Genomic DNA, 7,756 nt, shown 5'->3' on the forward strand with positions numbered 1-7,756 from the left:
CTGAGCAACCTTCAGAACACAATTTGTACCTGTCACATGGAAGGTGGTCACCTAGCCTTTTGAGAAAACCAGACCATATCCTAACCAAAGGGTTAGGATATGCTAATGTCACTCTGAGACTTCTATGGTAATTTAAAAGGTTGCCTGGGAAGAGGTGGTAATTCAGTCTATGTGAGAGAGCAACAGTAGTCGCAGATGTGACCTAACTCATTCTCCCCTGCTGCCCATAAAACAGCATGCTAATGAACTTCCCCATCAGTTTACCTTTTGATATGAAAGTTGTTTGGATAATAAACACAACACGGGTGATCTTCAGAATTTGAATGAACCCTGAGACTCTCTCCCGATATTGGCACATGAACTGTTTATTTATTCCCATGCCTCCACTCTGGTTCAAGAAATAATTTATGTTTGGGATGGACCCCGACATAGTGGTATCCAATGTGGGGCTGATCGTTGAACACTAAAAATCACTGAAGAAGTGACCAGACATATGGAGGAAAGCATGAGTATCCCATGAGGAAATTTCACCACAGGTAATGCAAGAGTAATGAGCATTCAGAAATGAAGAATAAAATATAAAGAAGCATATTATAAAACAGGACAAAAAATGGGAATAAAAAATTGTAAATCTATTGAACTATGGGTGAAGAAAGAAGCAATCAATTAGCTATACAGTTGATTGGAGCTATATTAAAAGATAGGAAGAGCAAGAGTACAGCAACAGCAGATACAAGAATTTTTAGAATTTATAGAGCAGCTATGCCCTTGGTTTTCTGAGTACAGGACTTTAGAAAGAAGTTGGGACAAAGATTCAACAATATTGATGTAATTGTGGACGAGAAAGCTTCCCTATAGATACATTTTATTTCTGAATCCTAATACAGGAAAGGTTAGACTAAAATCCCATACAGCAGGAGATACTTCCCTCTGAGTCAGTTTGAAGGGAGTCAAAACCCTCTGCACCATTAGAAGAGTTGCAAGATGCTGTTACAGAACTGAGTGTTTACAATCAGTCAGAGCCTAGTGAATTAGAGAACTATGAAGAGGAATATTCATCTTCCTCAAAATAACCAGGAATGCTGAGAGACAGGGAAATGATAATGAGGCTCAGAAGGAGCTAAAAGACTTGATAAAGTTTGTAACCTCACTATAGCAGAGACTAGAAACTCTGTGGATCCAGGATTCTTGCCAGAAGAGTAATTCTCTTCCTAGCATAATAACTGGTTAAAGAAAACATTAAATCTAAGAAAAACTTAACCCAAAATATCCAGACCCAGGTGTCTGGAAAAATGATGTGCCTGTATGGGTAAATCAATGACCTCAGGTAGAAGAAAAATTACTGCCCCACAGTACAGAAACAGCTGAATAATTTAATTTCATTAAAAAGAAATCAGGAAAGTGGAGCTTGATTCAGGATTTAAGGGAGGTTAATGCAACCATGCAGCCAATGGCAGCATTACAAGGACTGCCTCCTTCTACAACAATAACAAAAGGCACACATAAAAATATTTTATACTTAAAAGATTGTTTATAAACCACACATTTAGCACCAAAAGACTGCAAAAGATTTGCTTTTGGTATCTACTCAGTTAATTTAGGAGAGCCAATGAAGAGATATCAATGGAGTGTCTTACTTCAGGGTAAGGCAAACAGTGCCACCTATGCCAGAAGTTTGTAACTCATTCTGTACAAAATGTTAGACATCCATTTCCACAGATTTATATTGTCCATTATATGGATGACATCCTGCTTGCCCATAGAGATGAAGGAGTTTTACTTGAGACATATGAACTACTACAACAGAGCCTTAGTCATGCAGGCTTAGCTATTGCTCCAGAGAAAGTGCAGAAGCACCCACCTTTCCAGTATTTAGGTCATATGTTTTATCCCCAAAAATAAGACTCAAAAATGAGAAATTAAGAAGGATAGTTTAAAGACACTAAATGACTTTCAAAAGTTGTTAGGAAATATCCAATGGCTGAGACCTTATCTATGGTATTTTATGGGAGACCTCGAACCTCTAAGTGAAATCCTTAAAGAGAATAATAATCAAATTTCAGCAGACAGCTCTTAGAAGCTTCCAGACCAGAACAACAGGTACATTATATTGATTATAGCCAAACGTGGCAGGCATGCATTTTACCCACAAATCTAGCTCCTACAATGGTATTAGGGCAAAACAAGACAATCTTCTGGATGCACCTTCTGTATCACCACTAAATCTTCATTTTGAAGCAGTAGTATGCTTAGCACAGAAAAGCAGAATAGAATCTAGGAAATATTTTGGCAAGGAAATGACTGCAATCAATGTTCCTTACACTAAGCAATAAATTGAGTGGTTATTTCAAAATATTAATTCTCGGGCAATTGCATTTGCTCAATTTCAATGGCAGATTAATAATCATTTCCCAACTGACCATTGCTGCAGTTTCCCCAACTGCATTCATTCATTTTTCCTAAAATGGTAGCAAAAGATCCTACAAAGGATGCTTTGTTAATTTTCACTGGTGGCTCTTCTAATGGGATGATTGCTTATATGACTAATGGTAAAGGACATGCAGTGCAGACAGAACCAGCTTCAGCTCAAATAGTCAAGCTGTGAGCTGTGGCTTTAATGTTTCAAAATTTTGCAAATGAGGTGTTTAATTTATATACTGACAGCCAATACATTTAAAATGCTCTTCAGGTGGTAGAGACTGTCTCTTATATCGGGACTAGCAATAAACAAGTTAGGATGCTGTTCCAACAGATTCAAGAGTCCATACAACAAAGAAACTGCTTACCTGGACAAGTAGGACCCACAGAGAAATGACTGCTGAACTTGCCTAAAGGTGACACAGTCTGCAGGGGTTCCTGCTTCATGAAGAAAGAGACTGAAGAAATGCCAATATATGTGGAACTGTCCTAGAAATTTCCGGATTCATGGAAAAGTTTGCTGTATACTATGTGTCTGAAGGCTGAAGATGGATGCCCCGATGATACATAAGAACTTTGGGTGACTGTCCAGGCAGCACACACATAACTATCATTTTTAAGATAGCAGATTGACTTTTGCTTAAGGAAGGTCAAGATTGCAATAGTAGAGGTGACAGGGTGGAGAACGGGGCTTTATGACTGGTTGTCAGAGCTACTTGTCATTCTGGTACGTTCTTGGGTGACACAGCATCTTGTGGCCTTTGCACTTCTTGTTGCCCTTTTCTGGCTCACTGCTCTCATTATCCATCCCTTTCCTTCTTACAGTCTTTATTCACTTGTTACTATTAAGCCTTCCCATACTGCACTTATTTAAAACTGCAAGTGTGTGTGTGTGTGTGTGTGTGTTCTAAACACAGAGATGTCAACTCAGAGACTGTGAATGTATATATAGTAATAACTGTGTATAGATATGACATATTAACTGATATTTATACTTTGACTAGGTCACATTTGAACAATTGCTGGAATTGAAGAGAGGAAAACCCGGACATTGTGTTTACTAACATTTTTCCTGGATGTCCTTCCCAAGAAATACAGAGACTGTTAAACGAAGACATAGAGGCTGGTAGCCTCAGGCAGCTATGGAAATCTGTGGGAAATATTAAACATAAGCAGTACCAGATAGTAACAGTAGAGAGTGTTCTTTCACCAGGGAGAAAGTTGTAAGTATCTCAGTATCAGGTGAAGTTGCTTTAAATATTTAGTTAAAATAAGCTGTTCTCTTAGTCTCCTCACAACTCATTCTATTTCATGAAATGGCAAATATATTTGGCTTTGCTATCACTGGATTTCTGGGATGGCCATTTTTAAATTTAGATAGTACCTAAATGTCTTCCAGTAGCTTAATTCATTTTCATAAAATATTTAAATTTGTAGTTTTAAATTTTGATGTCAGTAACAATAATGTGGTTAAAAAAACAAGCTGTAACTAACTCAGGTGGTCTCACTGTTTAGTACATTGAATTTGGGAGCTATATCTAATCCTTTGGCCTTCTGAGTATACTCAGTTCTAGAACAACTCTTGCTTTATCATTTATAGTTAAGTGAAGAGCTCCAAATTACTGAAGAATTTCTAGTCATTCGAAAATTTCCACTGAGGTTATAAGTTGCAGTGGCGTCATAACACACTAAGCCTAGACAATGCATGAGATCCCAGAATCTTAAGATTTTATTTTTATTTAATTTTTAATTGCATGTATTTGTGTGTATCTAAGTCTGTGATTGTACATAGAATGCAACACTCATGGAAGCCAGAAGAGGGCATAGATGCCATGGAGCTTCAGTAGCAGATGGTTGTGAGCTGCTGGATGTGGGTCCTGAGAAATTCATTTGGGCCTCCTGCAAGAGCACTATGTCCTCATAAGCAATGAGCACATCTGTAGCCCTGGTGTGGGAATTCTATGAGAAAACTAAAAAGAGTACTTATTTGAGAACTTCATATTTGTTTCCCTGTAAAGATGAGACAGAATACTCGAGAGGGACATAAGAAAGAACAGATTCAAAGAAAAGGACTCAGATTTAAAACAAAAGCTGGCTAATATCAGATACTTAACGGGAAATAAAAAGATAGGGATTATTTGCTAGGTTACTCAATTTAAGTATGCTTTAAAAGATTACTTTGCAATGTATTTAATCCCCAATTATTTTTAACTTATTTCTAACTTATTTTAATTATTTTTAATCCTATTATTAGTTTGGTCATATAAAGGTACATTTCATTTTAATTCTTGTTATGGGTTCCAATGCTTGCTTTCCAGTGCACAGTAACTTTTGAGAGTACAGTGGTATTCAGGTGTTGACTGAACTCCAGGTGAACATGTTAACTGACTTTTATGTTTCCAGTTTTGGAAAGTGAGTGATTGTTTCTATTAGAATATTAAACATGTATTTTCTGCTCTTTACCTTTGACTTTGTTCCTTTGGATTGGAGGGGGTGGTTTGTTAGATCGTAGCTGTGCATTTAAAAATTAAAGCTGTCCTAAGGACTTTACATATATCAATGTATATAGCAGCACTGTAAGGTATATGGTTGTTGTTCCCCTGTTTCAAATGAGGACACTTACAGTGAGTAGTGAAGTCAGATCTGCAGGGTAGCAGTTCATCCAGCACTTGACCCTGTGAAGTAATCTGACTGATTCTCTCCTGCCCCAGTTCTCATACCTTTTAAGAAGTTTTTACTGATTTTTTTAAAGATTTCATACATGTATATTATGCATTCTGATTATTCTCACTACCTTCACCTTTTCTGATCCCCCACATACACCTATCAACCTACTTTTAATTTTTTTTATAATGGAATTGAGACAGGTCATCTTACAGGGCATTCCTGGCTGACCATTATATACTCATTATATAGACCAGACTACCCTCAGAAATCACAGATTTAGGCCTGCCTTTGCTTCTCCAAGCTGAGTTTACAGGTGTGCACCACCATGTACTCCCTTATTAAAGCTTTTAAATTATGATTATTTTTTTATTTAAATTTGTGTGCGTATAGGCATTCAGAAGTTGTTTCTCTCCTTTTACCATATGAGTCCCAGGTCTTAAATTCAATTCACTGGATTTGGTAGGTATGGCCTTTAATAACTGAGCCATTCTACTTGCCCCATTGTTATATTTTGATAATGGTTTACCTATTATTCACAAGCAAAGTTTGGCATTCAAAACTTTTTTTATTCTTGAAACTGTCTTATGATTGTCATAAGATATTTTTACTGTGAATATATTTTGAATAACTTATTTATTTACAACCTCTCAAGATGTTTAAGCTCTTGATAGATGAAAGAATAAATAGCTTCTAATTAATGTTAGTTAAGAAAGAATTAGATGTATACAAAACTGCCATTAGTCATATCACCAATTAAAAAGAAAAGGAAAACTTTTTTAAAAGATCTCATTTTTATATTTGTGTGTGTAGGTGCCTGCAAGCAAACCACATGAGTGTTACACCAGAACATGATGTCAGAAGACATCAGATGATGGGTTTAGAGCCCCTATGCCTAGAATCTTGGGTGGTCGTGAGCCTCCTAGTGTGTCTTGGGAACTGAGCAGACATCTTTTGTAAGAACCGCATTACCAACCACTGAGCCATTTTGCTAGCTAACCTATTTTCACTTAATTTTTTTTAACCTTTGAGACAAGGTTTCACATGGTCCAGGCTGGTCTTGAGTTCATTGTGTAGCCTAGGTTAACTATGAACTCCCCATTCTCTTACCTCAACCTCATGGATTACTGACATTTAATATTGTGCCTAGCTTCTCTTCACATCTTCATAATAGTTGCTAATTTACCTCACTACATTCTTAGTTTTTATTTGGTTATTCCAGTACTCTGAATTTTATGTAACCTAATTTGTTTAGTTTAGCTTAGTTTAATATGCTTTTGTTTCAAAACCAAATTCGGAAGCAGCACAAACAAGTTTCCTTTTTTCTTTTAATATCACTAATTCTATGAAAATTTTTATACATGCATACAATGTATTTTGACCATGTTTTCCTCCTCTATTCACCTTAACTCCTTCCAGATCCTTTCCCATCATGTTCTCATCATGTGCTTTATTTATTTTTTTCCATAACCCATAGAGTACAATTTTTGTCTTATATATTTCTGGATATAAGACCAGCCACTGGAGCATGGTCAACTTACCAAGAGACACACCCTTAAGAAACTGATTCTCCCTCATCCGAAAGTCAGACACAGTAGCTCCTCAACCAGGAATGGTACAGCTGGAATACTAACTTATAATAAGCAAGGGTTTTGTTGTTGTTGTTTTTGCTTTTGAGACAGGGTCCTACTCTACAGTTTTGGCTGTCCTGGAACTCACTATGTAGAACACTCTGGCCTTGAACTCACAAAGATCCACCTGCTTTTGCCTGCTCAGTGGTGAAATTATTTGTTCATAGCTCTGTCTTTTCACTTCTTCTTTGGCCCCCTGGTGCTCCTCAAACCCCCTCCCATATATGTTATTGTGAGTCAGCATTTTTACATTTGACTGAATCCATCGGATATAACATTTTGTTTCACTCTATTTTGCCTTCATCTAGAATTTTCTTTATGACTTGACTTGAAAATATGTATTCGTATTTTTTTTCAAGTTTAGGTCATAATTTTCCATCAGGACTTTTCATTGTTATCTTGAAAAAAAATCCAGGTTTCGTTTTCTACATTGAAATGATGATAAGAGAAAGGTTTGACAACAATGGCTCAGTTGTCAAAGATACTTGCTGCCAAGGCTGAAAAACTCTAACTTCAGGAACCACCTGTTACAAAGAGAACTGAACTCTATAGCACACACACATACATATGCACGCACAGATAAAACAATAAATCTAATTTTTTAAAAAAGATAACATAATATATGTAATTAATTTCTAGGTTATAATTCATAGCCTGTTTTCTTCTTGATGCTTTTTCAAGGCCAGGAAACAGGCTTCTCAAGTGTTTACAGCAGAAGAGATTTTTGCATGAAATATTTCAGTGATTTTGCATTTATACATTTTTCTGATATTGAACTCTAATATGGTTGAAGAATTTGATTTTATTTAAGTCCCTGGTATAACATTTTAGTTATAAGTGCCTGTTAAGTTGTATTTCTTAGTACTTTAATTTCTGGAATTTGTTGAATAAAACAACTTGTTTGCATTGTTGATTTTGTTTTCTTATCCATGTCTAAAACTTGTTTTATAGTTTACAAGCTAATGGATTGGGCCATAACTTGTATAAGTTACTCTTTATACTTAACATCTATTAATACATTTAACTTTAAAACAATTGTTTAA

This window comes from Chionomys nivalis, chromosome 2 (assembly GCF_950005125.1).
Source record: "Chionomys nivalis chromosome 2, mChiNiv1.1, whole genome shotgun sequence".
Classification (NCBI taxonomy): Eukaryota; Metazoa; Chordata; class Mammalia; order Rodentia; family Cricetidae; genus Chionomys; species Chionomys nivalis.